We start from the raw sequence: 19728 nt of genomic DNA, 5'->3' as shown, positions 1-19728 counted from the left end.
TCAAACATTAACCATTAAAATCTAAATCTGGACCAAACATACGTCAGCCTTTCTTACCATCAGTTCTCTGATCTTAATATATGCAAATCACCTTCCTTCTTTAAATGTGTCAATCTTTGTGATTTGAACAGACATCTGAACTCTAGGAACAAAGTCTGTCTTTATGGTTTAAACTTAAATACACCATGTTTAAAAAGTTTCTTATATTTGTAACTCTGGCAGTTTTACCACGTGAGTCACTCAATAGGATAATCATTAAGAGTGCAAAAATTTAACATTGAAACATCTTTCTAACATTTAATATTGTTTCTTTTTCCACAGGTACTGAATGTCAGACATTCACCCAATCTGACACAGTGGTTAAAAAACCAGGAGAGTCTCATAAACTCACATGTACAATAACTGGATTTACATTCGGCAGTCTCTATCTAAGTTGGATCAGACAGCCCTGGAAAAGGACTGGAGTGGATTGCATACATCAACACATCCAGTTCTCCTATAAGCTATTCCCAGTCAGTCCAGGGAAGGTTCACAGTGTCCAGAGATGACTCCAGCAGTCAACTGTACCTGCAGATGAACAGCCTCAAGACTGAAGACACTGCTGTGTATTACTGTGCTAGAGAGTCACTGTGAATGAGTTCAGAGTCAAAGCAATACAAAAACTCAGGGCTGAATTATCCATAGATGGGATTGGGCGAGTGCCCTGGGGCACCAACTAATAGTGGGGAAGAGATATTTTGCTGGAAGAGATGCAGATACAAAATGAACAGTTAATGATACAATATATATACAGAGAAAATATAAAATATATGCATATAAAGAATTGCGATTGGGTCAGGTCACAGTGTATTTGCCCCACCCTCCCCCCAGTCAGAGTCGAGCCTGCCAATTTATAATATTAAATTCAAAATAAATAGGCAGCATCACCTTAGCGGTTGTGCGAAATGAAAATTTAAAAAAAGAGAAAATATCATGACACATAGCCACCCTTCAAAAAGTACCTGCAATATCAATTTTTTTTCTTCGAAAAATTGTTCACCAGATGTTACCAACTGCAAGGGCGAGAGATCCTTCTCTCAACTTATAATAGTGAAGAATTAACTCAGGACAACCATGAGACAGATCCGGCTGTCCAAACTAGTCAAGGGAATGGACTTTTTGAGGATTGACATTTGAGGATTGATGCTGCCTTCACATGCTATCGGAAATTTCACAATTCCCACTTAAGAAGTCGTGATTTCAAGCTTGTTGCATTCAAGCGCTTTGTTGTCGGAATGAACAGGACTCATGGAGGACACCAGCTTTATTCCTGCCCATTTATTGGGAAAATCTCATTAAAACCAAAATTATATGTAGTGTCCCATGCACTGACAACCATATTAACATTCACAGTGCTATCTAGATAGTCAGCTTGCTGACGATTCTGTAATTTCGGTCAAATGCAGGCAATTTTCACTGTGTATAAAACATACAATACGCTTCATTACACATATATGTAAATGTTCATGTGCAATTTTTACCTAGGAAGCACGTATTTACGATAATTCTGATAGCACGTGAAGGCAGCATTAATCAACGATTTTGCGTGCACAAATTCTAGAAAAAAGATGTTCTGCTAAAGGTAAGGCTTATTTACTATTATTTCTGGGCAAATATGTGACGCTGTTGTCGATTTGAAATTTGTGTAACAGTTTTCTCTTTTAGCTAGTTGCTTCTTAGAGATGATTGTAAAGGTCAGTGTGTGCGTTTTGCTGCTGTGCATCTCTGCAGTGCTTAATTCAGCTGTTGATGGTTGCTTGCAACAGTCTTAATTGGGCTTGATTATTTGGTATATGTTTGCAATGTTTTTTTAGACGTGGTTTTGCATGTAGTCTTCATACATGGCACTTATGATGGAAATAAAGATATTGGGGGGCACTTCAAATGTGGTCACCCTAGGGCACTACACTGTGTTAATCCAGGCCTGCAAAAACCACTTCCTCATTCACATAAACAGATGATGAATATTAACTTATCAGCTGCATTACATCGCATAGAGGTGGTAATTAAAAAAGTGGGCAATTTTAAATTTCCCTTGTTTCCAATACAGTCCTGCCCCTGTTTTGTGTGAATTGTGCTTATGCTGTGATACGCTACGTTCTGGTCTAGGCCATTATTTCACCAGCAGAGGCTCATGACAGCATTTCAAAATCACAAGAAAACAGTCAAAAGATCTCAAGCAGGAGACAGTTCTAGAAAAATCACATCCACAAATGTAAGACTCCAACGTTTAACAGAAAGTGAATGAGGAAGTTTTCATCTCAACACAATCATCTTTTTAGCAGCTGTGAGGCCAGCTAGTACTGTGCGCTTATTCTGATTATTAATATTCAACATTGTTAGTTTAACTTATTCAATAACAAGACAGGCACCGTTACAGGTCTGTTGCTGAAACCAGATCAGACACTCTGCATGCTAATTTTAAAACTTAAAATTTATTTGAATTCACTGAACAGGTGAGAAAAGCAAGTGTTTCTGATGATGGCCCAACAGAAACACACATTATTACTGCTGTTGTTGCTGTCAGATGTAACATCAATAAAATTATAACACAATTAATATATGCAATAAATAATATAAAATCTCTAAAGAAAAAAAAAGAACAAGACATATTTAATGTATAAACTTTAATTAGCATAAATGCTCTGATCAGGGCAAATTCAATCAAAGAATACTTCATTTTACATTTTGATATCAGTTTGAATCACTTACAGTCACAATAAACTGTTTACATTTTCTGCTAATGGACTTCAACCATATCAATAATAACTAAAAGTTCAGGACAGTGTGATGCCTCTTCATGTAATCCCAATATTCTTGTTGTTTGAGCATGTGGAGTTGATTATTAGCTCTTTATGTAAATCTTCTGTTGCATATTTAAACACCAGACATGAGTCAGTTTATACATTCATCTGATCACTAGAGGGAGAGAAGAACAAACTGTGCTGTGAAACACACCATGAACTCTTCATCTTTAGTGTTGCTTCTGGCAGTAGTATCCTGTAAGTTTAGTCTACTTTTCTGTGTGATACATCATTTTGTTGCTAAAAAGCTTGTTAACAGTCTTTAATCCTCATGCTATTTTACTAACAGGTATTATTTCATTTGATACAGGTATTCATTCATATGAACTCACTCAGCCTGAGTCTTTGACTGTCCGTCCTGATGCCACTCTAACTATCAACTGTAAAGTCTCCTATTCAGTTACTAGCTATCATACAGCCTGGATTCGTCAGCCTGCAGGAAAAGCTCTGGAATGGATTGGCAGGATCAGCTCTGGTGGAAGCTTAGCCTATAAGGATTCACTGAAAAGCAAGTTCAGCATCAGCAGAGACACCTCCAGTAACACAATAACACTGCAGGGAAATAATATGCAAGCTCAAGACACAGCTGTGTATTATTGTGCCAGAAGATCACAGTGACAGACGCAAACAGCCTCCCTGTACAAAAACATCAACATCATCGTCGTTACAAATTAAGAGTGTTTCTGATGGTTTTCCGTAACAGTCTGATTTTCTCAGATTTTCAATAATGAAATGATAGACCTTAATTCATCTGGTATAAAAAATCCTGTTAAAAACAAGTCTAATAATAAATTTGAGGAAATGCATTATTTATCAGCAAATATTTGCACCAAAGAAATTAAAAACTCAACAATCATCTTGCAGCACTTGATATTAACTTATACTTTGATATTTGCTTCAAGTTCTTTACAATTACATGTTCGATATGAAGTGGCAAATAACTTTTAAATAACCTTCGACTTAAGGTAGTAGCCAGAAGCAAAATAAATAAATAAATAAATAAAAAGCATGAAAGTGTCATGATGACAACTGATATGATGAACTTATACAAACTGGATCGCACATTACAGTTATTGAAAAGGCTACGTTGTAGCATTCTTACACTCTAAAAAATGCTGGGTTAAAAACTACCTAAGTTGGGTTGAAAATGGACAAACCCAGCGGTTGGGTTAAATGTTTGCCCAACGTGCTGGGTAGTTTTATTTAACTAAAATATTGCCTAAAAATTACTGTATGGCTGGCTTAAAATTAACCAAAAAAAGGTTGGAAATTAAAAATCAGACAAATAATTACTAGAGGCAACAATAATAATAATAATCAAAAGGTGAACATTTATTAATAAGTAATTTAATAAATGTTTATTGTTTAATTATTATTCATTAAACTTATTAAATATATTAATAAATGTTCATTTCCAATGTACTTTGGGTTCATTTTAAGCAAACAAAACAGTATTTTTTGTAAAAATAGTTGAGTTAAATAAAACTACTCAGCAGGTTGAGCAAACCGCTGGGTTAAAACAAACCAATTGCTGGGTTTGTCCATTTTCAACCTAACTTGGGATGTTTTTAGAGTGTAATACAAACATAAACATCCCACAAATGCAGAAGGGATTCTGTTGGTAGAGACTCATCAACAGTGCCATTAGATCTTAATATAGTAATAGATTTTAAAGCTCCACCCAAATGTAAATGACATAATGTACAGTATTTCTACCAGCAGTATTCAGTGACATTGTAGCAGTTGATCTTCCTGCATCATTTGAAATGGCACACATTCCATTCTTATTTTTTCTCCTGATGTGTTTAACTAGTACGTATCTCTATTTCATGTTATATTATTATTTAATTCTGCCTCCAGAATTTATTAATGGGTGTACTGTATATGATACTGTGGACAGGTCATTATAACTTTCAATTGTTTTAGGTGTTAATGGTCAGAGCCTGGAGTCCATCCCATCAAGTTCTGTTACCAAAAAGCCTGGAGAAATTTTGAAAATTTCCTGTAGAGGATCTGGATTTGATTTTGGACAATCTGGCATGCACTGGATCAGACAGCCAGCAGGGAAAGCATTGAACTGGATGAGGCTCATCTTGTATGATGCCAGTAAAACAGTGAATGCAAAAAGTGTTGAGGGACGAATAGAGATCACCAGAGATAATTCAAACAGCATGGTGTATCTGAAACTCTGCGGTCTGACAGCAGAGGATTCAGCTGTTTATTACTGTGCAAGATATACACAATGATGCAAACAAAGCACTGGGCTGTACAAAAACATGTCAGCGAGGAAAATGAAAAAACAACAACAACAAAAAAAAAAAAAAACCAAATCCAGCAGATGACGCTGGAGCACAGTACAACTTTGATCCAAAGAAACAGACACACCTTCTGCTGAAGGATAAAATACTTAAGCTATAAGAATATAAACTATTTAAATGCCCTTATCCCTGAGCCTGACATATATGCCCTGAATGATCTTCAGTGAATATATTGAAAACAACAACAACAAAATTTATCAAGAATTAATTTATCATTAATTAAAAATGTGTTCTATACACTGTCAGAAAAAAGGTCCGGTAGGGCAGTATACTCTGGTACAAAAGTGAAAAGACACTAATATGTACTTTTAAGGTACTAATATTTTCCATTTAGGGGTAAGCAAGGTACAAATATGTACATATCACAGGCAATATTAAAATATAATTTCCTAATAGCACAGCACACCTATCATTACTGCCAACATTGTCTTCTGAAAGAAAGTTAAATAAAAAAGAAAAAAAGCCCATAATACAAAATCATATATAGAAATATGTAGATACATATTTTCTGACCCAGACTGATTCTATGGTCTTAAGTCCTGGTCAGGTTTTGACACTGTCCTGTAAGATCTCTGGATATTCAGTGACTGACAGCAGCTACTGCACTGACTGGATACGACAGGCTGCAGGAAAAGCTCTGGAATGGGTTGGAAAAATATGTGATAGCGGTAACATATATTACAGTGATAAACTGAAAAGTAAATTTCAAATTACCAGAGACTCTTCCAGCAATAAACATCAGTGTTTTACAGTCAAACAAATATTTGAAAAATGAGCTGCAGACCTTTCTCTGTTGGTGCAACAACAAAGTTTTAACAGAAAGTGAATGAAGAGGTTTTCATCTCAACGCATTCATCTTTTTAGCAGCTGTGAGGCCAGCTAGTACTGTGTGCTTATGCTGATTATTAATATTCAACATTGTTAGTTTAGCTTATTCAATAACAAGACAGGCACCGTTACAGGTCTGTTGCTGAAACCAGATCAGACACTCTGCATGCTAATTTTAAAACTTAACATTTATTTGAATTCACTGAACAGCTGAGAAAAGCAAGTGTTTCTGATGATGGCCCAACAGAAACACACATTATTACTGCTGTTGTTGCTGTCAGATGTAACATCAATAAAATTATAACACAAATATAATTAACATATGCAATAAATAATACAAAATCTCTAAGACATTTTTAATGTATAAACTTTAATTGGCATAAATGCTCTGATCAGGGCAAATTCAATCAAAGAATACTTCATTTTAAATTTTGATAGTTTGAATCACTTACAGTCACAATAAACTGTTTACATTTTCTGCTAATGAACTTCAACCATATCAATAATGACTAAAAGTTCAGGACAGTGTGATGCCTCTTCATGTAATCCCAATATTCTTGTTGTTTGAGCATGTGGAGTTGATTATTAGCTCTTTATGTAAATCTTCTGTTGCATATTTAAACACCAGACATGAGTCAGTTTATACATTCATCTGATCACTAGAGGGAGAGAAGAACAAACTGTGCTGTGAAACACACCATGATCTCTTCATCTTTAGTGTTGCTTCTGGCAGTAGTATCCTGTAAGTTTAGTCTACTTTTCTGTGTGATACATCATTTTGTTGCTAAAAAGCTTGTTAACAGTCTTTAATCTTCATGCTATTTTACTAACAGGTATTATTTCATTTGATACAGGTATTCATTCATATGAACTCACTCAGCCTGAGTCTTTGACTGTCCGTCCTGATGCCACTCTAACTATCAACTGTAAAGTCTCCTATTCAGTTACTAGTGAACATACAGCCTGGATTCGTCAGCCTGCAGGAAAAGCTCTGGAATGGATTGGCAGGATCAGCTCTGGTGGAAGCTTAGCCTATAAGGATTCACTGAAAAGCAAGTTCAGCATCAGCAGAGACACCTCCAGTAACACAATAACACTGCAGGGAAATAATATGCAAGCTCAAGACACAGCTGTGTATTATTGTGCCAGAAGATCACAGTGACAGACGCAAACAGCCTCCCTGTACAAAAACATCAACATCATCGTCGTTACAAATTAAGAGTGTTTCTGATGGTTTTCCGTAACAGTCTGATTTTCTCAGATTTTCAATAATGAAATGATAGACCTTAATTCATCTGGTATAAAAAATCCTGTTAAAAACAAGTCTAATAATAAATTTGAGGAAATGCATTATTTATCAGCAAATATTTGCACCAAAGAAATTAAAAACTCAACAATCATCTTGCAGCACTTGATATTAACTTATACTTTGATATTTGCTTCAAGTTCTTTACAATTACATGTTCGATATGAAGTGGCAAATAACTTTTAAATAACCTTCGACTTAAGGTAGTAGCCAGAAGCAAAATAAATAAATAAATAAATAAAAAGCATGAAAGTGTCATGATGACAACTGATATGATGAACTTATACAAACTGGATCGCACATTACAGTTATTGAAAAGGCTACGTTGTAGCATTCTTACACTCTAAAAAATGCTGGGTTAAAAACTACCTAAGTTGGGTTGAAAATGGACAAACCCAGCGGTTGGGTTAAATGTTTGCCCAACGTGCTGGGTAGTTTTATTTAACTAAAATATTGCCTAAAAATTACTGTATGGCTGGCTTAAAATTAACCAAAAAAAGGTTGGAAATTAAAAATCAGACAAATAATTACTAGAGGCAACAATAATAATAATAATCAAAAGGTGAACATTTATTAATAAGTAATTTAATAAATGTTTATTGTTTAATTATTATTCATTAAACTTATTAAATATATTAATAAATGTTCATTTCCAATGTACTTTGGGTTCATTTTAAGCAAACAAAACAGTATTTTTTGTAAAAATAGTTGAGTTAAATAAAACTACTCAGCAGGTTGAGCAAACCGCTGGGTTAAAACAAACCAATTGCTGGGTTTGTCCATTTTCAACCTAACTTGGGATGTTTTTAGAGTGTAATACAAACATAAACATCCCACAAATGCAGAAGGGATTCTGTTGGTAGAGACTCATCAACAGTGCCATTAGATCTTAATATAGTAATAGATTTTAAAGCTCCACCCAAATGTAAATGACATAATGTACAGTATTTCTACCAGCAGTATTCAGTGACATTGTAGCAGTTGATCTTCCTGCATCATTTGAAATGGCACACATTCCATTCTTATTTTTTCTCCTGATGTGTTTAACTAGTACGTATCTCTATTTCATGTTATATTATTATTTAATTCTGCCTCCAGAATTTATTAATGGGTGTACTGTATATGATACTGTGGACAGGTCATTATAACTTTCAATTGTTTTAGGTGTTAATGGTCAGAGCCTGGAGTCCATCCCATCAAGTTCTGTTACCAAAAAGCCTGGAGAAATTTTGAAAATTTCCTGTAGAGGATCTGGATTTGATTTTGGACAATCTGGCATGCACTGGATCAGACAGCCAGCAGGGAAAGCATTGAACTGGATGAGGCTCATCTTGTATGATGCCAGTAAAACAGTGAATGCAAAAAGTGTTGAGGGACGAATAGAGATCACCAGAGATAATTCAAACAGCATGGTGTATCTGAAACTCTGCGGTCTGACAGCAGAGGATTCAGCTGTTTATTACTGTGCAAGATATACACAATGATGCAAACAAAGCACTGGGCTGTACAAAAACATGTCAGCGAGGAAAATGAAAAAACAACAACAACAAAAAAAAAAAAAAACAAATCCAGCAGATGACGCTGGAGCACAGTACAACTTTGATCCAAAGAAACAGACACACCTTCTGCTGAAGGATAAAATACTTAAGCTATAAGAATATAAACTATTTAAATGCCCTTATCCCTGAGCCTGACATATATGCCCTGAATGATCTTCAGTGAATATATTGAAAACAACAACAACAAAATTTATCAAGAATTAATTTATCATTAATTAAAAATGTGTTCTATACACTGTCAGAAAAAAGGTCCGGTAGGGCAGTATACTCTGGTACAAAAGTGAAAAGACACTAATATGTACTTTTAAGGTACTAATATTTTCCATTTAGGGGTAAGCAAGGTACAAATATGTACATATCACAGGCAATATTAAAATATAATTTCCTAATAGCACAGCACACCCATCATTACTGCCAACATTGTCTTCTGAAAGAAAGTTAAATAAAAAAGAAAAAAAGCCCATAATACAAAATCATATATAGAAATATGTAGATACATATTTTCTGACCCAGACTGATTCTATGGTCTTAAGTCCTGGTCAGGTTTTGACACTGTCCTGTAAGATCTCTGGATATTCAGTGACTGACAGCAGCTACTGCACTGACTGGATACGACAGGCTGCAGGAAAAGCTCTGGAATGGGTTGGAAAAATATGTGATAGCGGTAACATATATTACAGTGATAAACTGAAAAGTAAATTTCAAATTACCAGAGACTCTTCCAGCAATAAACATCAGTGTTTTACAGTCAAACAAATATTTGAAAAATGAGCTGCAGACCTTTCTCTGTTGGTGCAACAACAAAGTTTTAACAGAAAGTGAATGAAGAGGTTTTCATCTCAACGCATTCATCTTTTTAGCAGCTGTGAGGCCAGCTAGTACTGTGTGCTTATGCTGATTATTAATATTCAACATTGTTAGTTTAGCTTATTCAATAACAAGACAGGCACCGTTACAGGTCTGTTGCTGAAACCAGATCAGACACTCTGCATGCTAATTTTAAAACTTAACATTTATTTGAATTCACTGAACAGCTGAGAAAAGCAAGTGTTTCTGATGATGGCCCAACAGAAACACACATTATTACTGCTGTTGTTGCTGTCAGATGTAACATCAATAAAATTATAACACAAATATAATTAACATATGCAATAAATAATACAAAATCTCTAAGACATTTTTAATGTATAAACTTTAATTGGCATAAATGCTCTGATCAGGGCAAATTCAATCAAAGAATACTTCATTTTAAATTTTGATAGTTTGAATCACTTACAGTCACAATAAACTGTTTACATTTTCTGCTAATGAACTTCAACCATATCAATAATGACTAAAAGTTCAGGACAGTGTGATGCCTCTTCATGTAATCCCAATATTCTTGTTGTTTGAGCATGTGGAGTTGATTATTAGCTCTTTATGTAAATCTTCTGTTGCATATTTAAACACCAGACATGAGTCAGTTTATACATTCATCTGATCACTAGAGGGAGAGAAGAACAAACTGTGCTGTGAAACACACCATGATCTCTTCATCTTTAGTGTTGCTTCTGGCAGTAGTATCCTGTAAGTTTAGTCTACTTTTCTGTGTGATACATCATTTTGTTGCTAAAAAGCTTGTTAACAGTCTTTAAACCTCATGCTATTTTACTAACAGGTATTATTTCATTTGATACAGGTATTCATTCAGAGGAACTCACTCAGCCTGAGTCTTTGACTGTCCGTCCTGATGCCACTCTAACTATCAACTGTAAAGTCTCATATTCAGTTACTAGTTATCATACAGCCTGGATTCGTCAGCCTGCAGGAAAAGCTCTGGAATGGATTGGAGTGATCTTGAGTGGTGGAAGCTTATACTACAAGGATTCACTGAAAAGCAAGTTCAGCATCAGCAGAGACACCTCCAGTAACACAATAACACTGCAGGGAAATAATATGCAAGCTCAAGACACAGCTGTGTATTATTGTGCCAAATATTATACACAGTGAGAGACGCAAACAGCCTCCCTGTACAAAAACATAATCACATTCACATTAGGGTATTTATCATTTTGTCCTCAAACGTACAAAACCAATATTCATAAAATGTTCGTGATTCACAGCTGATTTTCATTTGATGATATTAAAATTTATGTACACTGAATCAGTTAGAAAAACAACAATTATCTAAATAAAATACATAATTAGCTAAAATAACCATTAACAAAAACGATTAAAGCATTATTTGTTTCAATAGAAAGTCAATAAAATCCATCACCTCTTGCATCTCTTTGCTTTCATCAGGTTATAAAGTCTGTTGGTCAGTAAAGTTCAGTTTTGAGCTTGTTTTGACCCAGTGTTACTGTTGTCTCAGAGGTGCGATTGGAGTTTTCAGCAACTGATTGAGCAGCATTAAGGGTCTCATCCACAGATCTGTGTCAGCCAATGAACTGAAGTGCTTATTCTGTTTGTGTGTGGAGTAGAAACATAAAACACACACAAAAACAAACTAACATTTAAAAAAAGTTTCTTTGGAATTTTTTAACATTTTCATTCAAGTTTGTTCATTTACATTGTAACATTCTTAATACAAATATAATAGAAATGCAGAAGGGATTCTGTTGGTAGAGACTCATCAACAGTGCCATTAGATCTTAATATAGTAATAGATTTTAAAGCTCCACCCAAATGTAAATGACATAATGTACAGTATTTCTACCAGCAGTATTCAGTGACATTGTAGCAGTTGGTCTTCCTGCATCATTTGAAATGGCACACATTCCATTCTTATTTTTTCTCCTGATGTGTTTAACTAGTACGTATCTCTATTTGAAGAGTTCATTTGCAAAAACAGATAACTCAATTTTTATTCATTCCCACAAAACGTGTTTTTTTTTTTTTTTTTTTTTTTTTTTTATTGTGCATTCCAAGTATTATCAATCAAACTGCAGTTAGGTTGTTTTGATTAAGTAATAATAACTCCAAAAAATACAGGTAACTTACAAAATTAAAGTTCATTGAAAGTATGTTTTTTTATATATTAAAAGTCTGTTGCTTAGCAAAAGCAGATAAAGCCAACAGTCGTTTTTTGGCAAAAGCAGATAACTACACATTTCAGTTAAACAAAACCAAGTAATTGCTTTGTAATTGCATTTAAAACACACTAAAACACGTGTGCACACAACCGGTCCTTTGCTGACCGCCGCTACCATCATCTGCGTTGTGTGTAAGAAGACCCAGGGCACTTATACTTCTGTTCACCAAAAGGAGATTTAGTGACAGCCACGACCATCATTCACTTCACTCCATCTGTGGATTAACATGAATAAAGTTCATATCTCACTCTTGTGGGCATTCCATAACGAGACATTCCTCTTCCCAGCATAAACAATGCGAACTGGTGAGAGGCGTGCACTCACTTGAAAATGGCGTCAGTAAGACAGTAGACAGAATCAACATATATTACTCAAAGAAAAACATAAATAAATAAATACAAAATACAATAGAAGGATTTTAGTGAAAAAGCAATGTGTTACATTCAAATTGTATTTACTATAACTCGTTACATTCACCCCTTCTGGATTTCACTAAAATCCGTACTGGATCCAAATGACTGGTACAGGTCTACAATGAAACATTCATTAGTTCAACTTGTGAGTTACCCACTATTAGGTCAAGAAAAACATCTCTTGACATATTCGCAAACATCTTTCCCCATTCCCGGCCAGAAGAAGCGTTGGTGGGCTAGATGGATGGTTCTCGTTTGGCCTTGATGACCCGCTAAATCATGCACACCTTTCAAAGCTTGGCCCTTGAGACTAGAGGGTAAGACCAGCTGATACCGCTTTTGTTTACTATGTGGATCTTGTGTGACTCGGTAGAGTATTCCATCCTTAATCTTTAGTTTGTCCCATTGTCTGAAGAGAGTTATAGCTCTGGAACTCATGTTGGCTTTTTCTCACCTCGATGGTTGACGCTTTAAATTCAAAAAGAATATCACTCTTGAAATGACTGAATCGGCCTCCTGCAACTCACGAATTTCATCTGCAGGGATCGTTGGAAGGGTATCAGCACCAGCTGGAACTAGATCTTGATAAGACTGAATTAGCTGCACAGCTCTTGCTTTTGATGTTTCTTCCCACTGATCATGCAAACTTAAACAGGCTTTGACAGTGGAGCTGTCAGAAGGAAAGACAAGACAGGAGGAATCAGTTAGAGGACCGGAGGCAGATCTGTAAGTTCTGAGCTCCTTGATGAAAAGCATTTCGAACTCCATCTCCATCAACCTCTTCAGCCTCCACAAGTAAATCGCGATATGGCTCCTTCATTAGCCTGCTGCTCACGGTTTGACAAGAGGGTCTCATCCGCCACAATGTTTTTTGTCCCTGATATATGCTTCAGCTCAAAAGTTTAAGCTGCCAGTTTGGACACCCAATGCTGCTCACAAACGCAGAGTTTCGCCTTGGACATAACATATGTGAGCGGACTGTTGTCTGTCCAGACCGTGAATATTTGACCTTCTAACCAATGGCTAAATTTCTTGCACACGCTCCATTTGAGTGCCAGAAACTCAAGCTTATGAACTGGATAGTTCCTCTGTGATTTACTCAGGGTCTTGCTTGTAAATGCGATTGGGCGAGCTCGCTCTTCGCCTGCAGGCACTTGGGATAATACGGCTCCCAAACCGTCCAGTGAAGCGTCGATTGCAAGAATCAGAGGTCGAGTGAAGTCAGGGTGTGCTAAAACCACACTTTTAAGCAGGCTTTCTTTGAGGTTACATAATGCGTGATCACATTCCTCAGTCCAATCTGTGGGCTTGAGCTTCCCGTAAGTTCCTGCTTTAGTTTCCCCCTTGTTTCCTCTCTTACCTTTCTGCCCAGCTGTGAGAGCAAAAGGTGGCTTCGCCAAAGCAGAACATCCAGGAATGAAATGTTGGTAATATAAGATCATACTAAGGACTGATTTAATTCTCTGCACTGATGGAGTATATCTGTCATCTTCCATCAAATCAAACTTGGACAGCTTTGAGATAACTTCAACTTTAACAGGATCTACAGAAACTCCATCCCTGTCTATGATGTGACCCAAGAGCTTTACAGAGGTTCTCAGTAGGTGGCATTTCTTAGGGCTCAGCTTAAGATTGTGCTGCTTCAGATGACTGAACACGACCTCTAACCTTTCTAATGCTTCCTGCTCATTTGGAGCGAACACCAACAGGTCGTCAAGATAACATAATAAACTGCTGAAGTTTAAGTCTACAAAGATGCTTACCATCATCCGCATAAAGGAGGCTGGGCTGTTGCATAGCCCTTGTGGCATCCTGTTATACTCGTGCAGCCCTACAGGAGTCGTGAATGCAGTATATTTCTTGACCTCTTTGGTCATGGGTATGTTATACAAACCCTTTTACTTCACCACAATCCAATGCATGCCACTCGGTCATGCAGATTTGCACTATACAACATCAGGAAAATCAGGCCCTTTCTAACAGAACATGCAACACAACTTCTGGTCCAGGCCCTGGTCATTTCTAGGCTTGATTACTGCAATGCTCTTCTGGCTGGACTGCCATCATGCACAATCAGGCCTCTACAAATGATTCAGAACGCTGCAGCACGTCTCGTCTTTAACGAGCCCAAAAGAGCCCATGTCACGCCTTTCTTCATCTCTCTTCACTGGCTACCAATTGCTGCTCGCATCAAATTCAAGGCGTTGACGCTTGCTTACAGATCTGCCACAGGCTCTGAACCCTCCTACTTCCACTCACTCTTACGAGTCTACACTCCTACCAGAAGCCTACGCTCATTAAAGGAGCGAAGGCTTGTGGTACCATCACAGAGAGGCACGAAATCACTCTCCAGGACATTCTCGTTCACTGTTCCTTGCTGGTGGAATGATCTTCCTGCCTTTATCCGGAATGCAGAATCCCTGGCAATATTCAAAAGACAGCTGAAAACTCATCTCTTTCGTGAGCACTTAACCTCATCTTAATTAAAAAAAAAAAAAAAAAAAAAAAAAAATTATACCTATCCTTTCACTTCCTCTAATCCCTCTCTATTGTAGCTTATGATACTCTGAGCATTACCTAAGACTTGTATTGTGAGCACTTTTTGTGTCTATTTGCCTCGTCATGACGACTCGCTTGTTGTATTCCTCACTTGTAAGTCGCTTTGGATAAAAGCGTCTGCCAAATGAGTAAATGTAAATGTAAATGTAAATGTGCATGCTTGGAAAACACGTTGTATCTCTCCAGTAATTGGACTAATTTCTCTTTTGACTCATGGCTGACAGAGCAGGACTGGATGTCAAGATCAGCGAGACCAACAGTTTCCAATGTACGTCTGAAATCAGCCGATGAATTAGGTGAATGCTGATCCTTCTCCACAACCACTTCAGCTCGACTCAGCCCTTGAAAAAGTTCGAAATCTTCCACTGCAACACACGGGAACACATCTGCTAATTTGCGATTTCTGCTTAGAGTGACTGACTTGTCAAAAAAGTTGGTGACTTTTACAGGAACCCAGCGATCACCCCATAATGGCGTGACAACTCGCCTGACCATGATGTCTCGCGACGCAGACCTCGAATTGTTGGTTCCACTACAACTGTGCTCCCTGGGGATATGGGGACATTTTTTGGCAATTTTCCCCAGACAAGATGTTCCTGCTTTGCTAAGAGGGTAACACTTTGCTGTAGCTTGATGGTTCCCACCTTGTCTGAGAGCTCTGAACCTTTCCACCGACACGTGTTGGCCATAACATCCAGGAACTGGACTCAAACAACAAGGGCGCTTGTCGGTTTCTGCTGTAAAACGTGAACTCGCGATGCCTGACAGTGGACAATACCGGCTTTTCTGAAAAAACGGATTTATGGTTCAGAACGTGATATGTGGAGAATAACGCACAGCAGTTAGTTCATTTTTTTTTTTTTAAAAGTGGCGTTTATCATTTTTTGCAAATTAACTCTTCATTTCATTTAATTCTGCCTCCAGAATTTATTAATGGGTGAACTGTATATGATACTGTGGACAGGTCATTATAGTATTCAATTGTTTTAGGTTTTAATGGTTAGAGCCTGGAGTCCATCCCATCAAGTTCTGTTACTAAAAAGCCTGGAGAAATTTTGAACCTTTCCTGTAGAGGATCTGGATTTGATTTTGGAACAAACAGCATGAACTGGATCAGACAGCCAGCAGGGAAAGCATTGAACTGGATGAGGCTTATCTGGTATGATGCCAGTAAAACAGTGTATGTAAAACGTGAGAGACTGTGCTGCACAGCTGACAGATGTCCTAACAGATATCTTCAACACCTCGCTGAACCAGGCAGTCATCCCCACGTGTCCATAGCTATCATACCGGTACCAAAGAAATCACCTGTGTCCTGTCTAAATGACTACCGTCCCATAGCACTGACTCCAATCATGATGAAGTGCTTTGAGAGGTTAGTCATGCACCACATAAAAAACAGCCTCCCCAACACACTTGATCCGCTCCAGTTTGCATACTGTCCAAACCACTCTACGGATGATGCAATTTCCTCCACCCTCCACATGGCTCTTACCCACTTAGAACAGAAGGACACTTATGTAAGAATGCTGTTCATCAACTTCAGCTCAGCATTTAACACAATAATCCCTCAGCAGCTTATCAATAAATTAAACTTGCTGGGCTTCAACTCATCCCTCTGTAATCGGATACTGGACTTTTTAACTGGAAGACCTCAGCCAGTCAGTGTCGGCCACAACACTTCGAACACTACCACTCTGAGCACAGGTGCCCCACAAGGCTATGTGCTCAGCCCGCTGCTTTTCACGCTGCTGACCCACGACTGCACTGCCAACCACATCATCAAGTTCTCTGATGACACAACAGTGGTAGGTCTCATCAGCAACAACGATGAAACGCACTACAGAGAGGAAGTGGCACAGTTGGCGGTATGGTGTGGCGCTAACAACCTGTCCCTGTGGGAAAGACAAAAGAGGTTGTGATGGACTTCAGGAGAAACTCAGTTGATCAGCAGCACTAAATTCCTAGGGGTGCACATCACAGAGGATCTCACCTGGACCACCAGCACCATGCGACTCTCCAAGAAGGCACAACAGCACCTACACTTTCTCCGCCGGCTGAAAAGAGCAAGTCTCCCTCCACCCATCCTCACCACATTCTACAGGGGAACCACTGAGAGCCTGCTGGCCAGCTGCATCACTGTCTGGTATGGGAACTGTAGTGCAGCAGAAAGCAAAACCCCCATACAAAACCCTACCTCCTGAAACACAGACTACCTCACCTCCCCCCAAACACCCCCTAACCATGCCACATCACATGGAAAATCTGTCTGAAAGTTTTTGTGCAATTCTGAGAGTGCTACACACAAGTGAGTGGGCCTGTACAAATCACCTGTAGTAACATACTCTCCTCTGTGCACTAGACACTTTTTACATAGACTATTGTGTACATAATCTTACAAAAGACTCAATTACATATGTTTGTTAACATGCTCATGCACAAAAAACAACAACAACAACAACAAAAAAATCATCTTGCACTGTTCCCAGCCAGCTGCTTGACTTACAATGTTTCTCTTTGCACGTTCAGTATTTATGTGAAAGCATTTGTATATTTTTATGTATAGTAACTATTTATATATAGTATATTTATAGTCAGACTCTCTCAGTAGGTTAGTTGTTTATAGGTTTACACTGTCTGTATTTATGTAGCACCGTGATCCTGTGAGGCACGACATTTCGTTCCACTGTATATGTCACCACATGTAGCCGAATGACAATAAAACTCAATTTGACTTAACTTGAATTCTTGGTACATTTTACAAGAGGGCGCACTGTTCTCACATGTAGTCAAATCATGGTAAATACAATATTAGTCTCAGTAGAAGAATTCTCTAGATCTCTTTCTACTTCTAACACATTATTTCATGATAGTGAAGTCTCTTTTTATCAATTATAAATAGTGGCCAATAAGCAATCTTCAGCAATCTACTGTCATCACTGAATTATTTATTTATTGATCCATTCTAATGAAGCTCACAACTATGAGAGTAATGCTAATAGTGCACACTTGATGTTTGTTTCTGTGAAGTACTAAAGTGTGTGTTGTATTTCTGTTTCTGAGAGCAGCTTTTACTTACTGAACACAGCACGACTTAAGAAAATATTTATTGCCTGTACAGTGACTACATTTAAGGCATTCAGTGTATATTCCAGGATAGTAAAGAAGTAAACTGAATCTGAAAGGCCTTAGATATCAGCATAGAATAAAGACCAGAAAACAAAAAGGCTACATTTAGTAAAAAAAAAAAAAAAAAAAAAAAGTGTGCTCATATCTATCTCATAGCAAGGTAATTTTTTAGCGATATTAATAAAACATGTATCACTTTAAATAATAATAATAATTACTATTATTGAACAACAGAGATATTTGGAGACAAGAGAGTGTAGGAAAATATCACATTTACTGATGCGTTGCCTCTCAGGAAACACCTGTGTTTGGTTACTGCCTCTAAGAAAATAAGTGAATTTGCATGTATAGTTTCATAAGACTTGTTTAAACTCTATAATTATAAAGCATATGGGAAACTACTAAAACACAGTTTGTTAAAGTAGCTATCTATTAACATACTCAAACATAAATGGAAGACAGTACAATCAAGAAATGTTTATTTGAAGTCTTCTCAGCAAATTATATCAGAATCAAATTATGTGACCCTGATGACTGTGAAATAATTTTAGAAAAGATCCTACTTTTTTATTGAAATACTGCTGACCAAACTAAACTGATTGTGATGTTTCAATAAAACTGAAGATGATTAATTGCACCTCATTTATATTTCTTCCTTCAGTCTTTCCATCTCCCTCCACTGTATGAGTTTCTCTGAGAGGTTCTATTTATGTTGCCTTTAGGTTGATAAGAGTTGTGTCCACTGCTTTCTGACCTACAATCATAAGAATTTCGGGGTTTTGATTTTTGCCTTTCATTGTTGTCAAAAGATAGTTCAGAGGAAAAAGAAGTGCCAAAATTATGAGACACTGCTGAGGGATGCCCAGATAAATTATGGAAGGTTCCAAGACCCACGAAGACTAAGAAGATGGTTAGAGCAATGATTGTCACGATCACGGCCGCTGTGTTGGTCCTACATGCACGCCGGCTGTGCTTCTGAGCTTCCAGCTCTGTCATTTTGCTTCTCGCCTTAAAAAAACATAGAGGGAAACTTAATTGAGTAAATCTGAGTATAGACTAACATGTTGTTCCAAACACGTGCTTGCACTTACCTTTAACGAACATATCAAAGCAGCGAGATCCAGACACAAGCAGTTACAAAACATGATGTTGAACACAGAGCAGCACATGTGGTCTTTTCCTTTAAATGTCACCCTCACAAAGATGACTTTAGGTGAAACCCCCCCCCCATTATCTGACTCTGAGAAGTTATTCATTCCAACTGCCACAGTTTCTCTGGCAGAATCTTGTAAGGGAATCTCGTATATGTTTTGATGCTCCATCCTGTTCACAAAAATGAATCAATGAGTCGTTCATAAACTTCTGCGTCCTTTTATTGCTTGTGTTCTCTTATGTTGCTCTAAATGTTTGATGCTTGTTTCCATTAACTCCCACCTTTGTGGTGTGAAAACTTATCCATTTCTGTGGTGGAATACAACTCAGTAATTACAGTGTAAGTGCAGGTTCACAACATACTGCAAAAAACTGTAATTTTTTACTGCCTAAAGAACAGCTGATACCCAAACTATGAAAATTGTGTGTTTGTGTGTGATATAATAACTTACATTAATGCTCCAATAATGTGCTTTAGACCTCAAATCATGAAGGACACAGAGTGAGATGCTGCAAGAAAAGTGCACAATCCAAGTTCTATCATGAC

General features: G+C 37.3%; 2 long non-coding RNA genes across 2 annotated transcripts in view; one reads left to right on the top strand and one right to left on the bottom strand.

The window, feature by feature from the left end:
- Window positions 1–2239: 2239 nt before the first annotated feature.
- Window positions 2240–19728, top strand: part of LOC127509638 (uncharacterized) — a 43497-nt gene continuing 26008 nt past the window's right edge. The window contains exon 1 of the long non-coding RNA XR_007929323.1: window positions 2240–2254. This is a non-coding gene — a long non-coding RNA (uncharacterized LOC127509638). The remainder of the gene's footprint in view (window positions 2255–19728) is intronic.
- LOC127509640 (uncharacterized) overlaps window positions 10476–19728 on the bottom strand; it is a 160855-nt gene continuing 151602 nt past the window's right edge. The window contains exon 3 of the long non-coding RNA XR_007929325.1: window positions 10476–10490. This is a non-coding gene — a long non-coding RNA (uncharacterized LOC127509640). The remainder of the gene's footprint in view (window positions 10491–19728) is intronic.

Source organism: Ctenopharyngodon idella, chromosome 3, assembly GCF_019924925.1.
Source record: "Ctenopharyngodon idella isolate HZGC_01 chromosome 3, HZGC01, whole genome shotgun sequence".
Classification (NCBI taxonomy): domain Eukaryota; kingdom Metazoa; phylum Chordata; class Actinopteri; order Cypriniformes; family Xenocyprididae; genus Ctenopharyngodon; species Ctenopharyngodon idella.
Note: the sequence above shows the minus strand (reverse complement) of the source record. Positions and strands in the feature narration are given on the sequence as shown.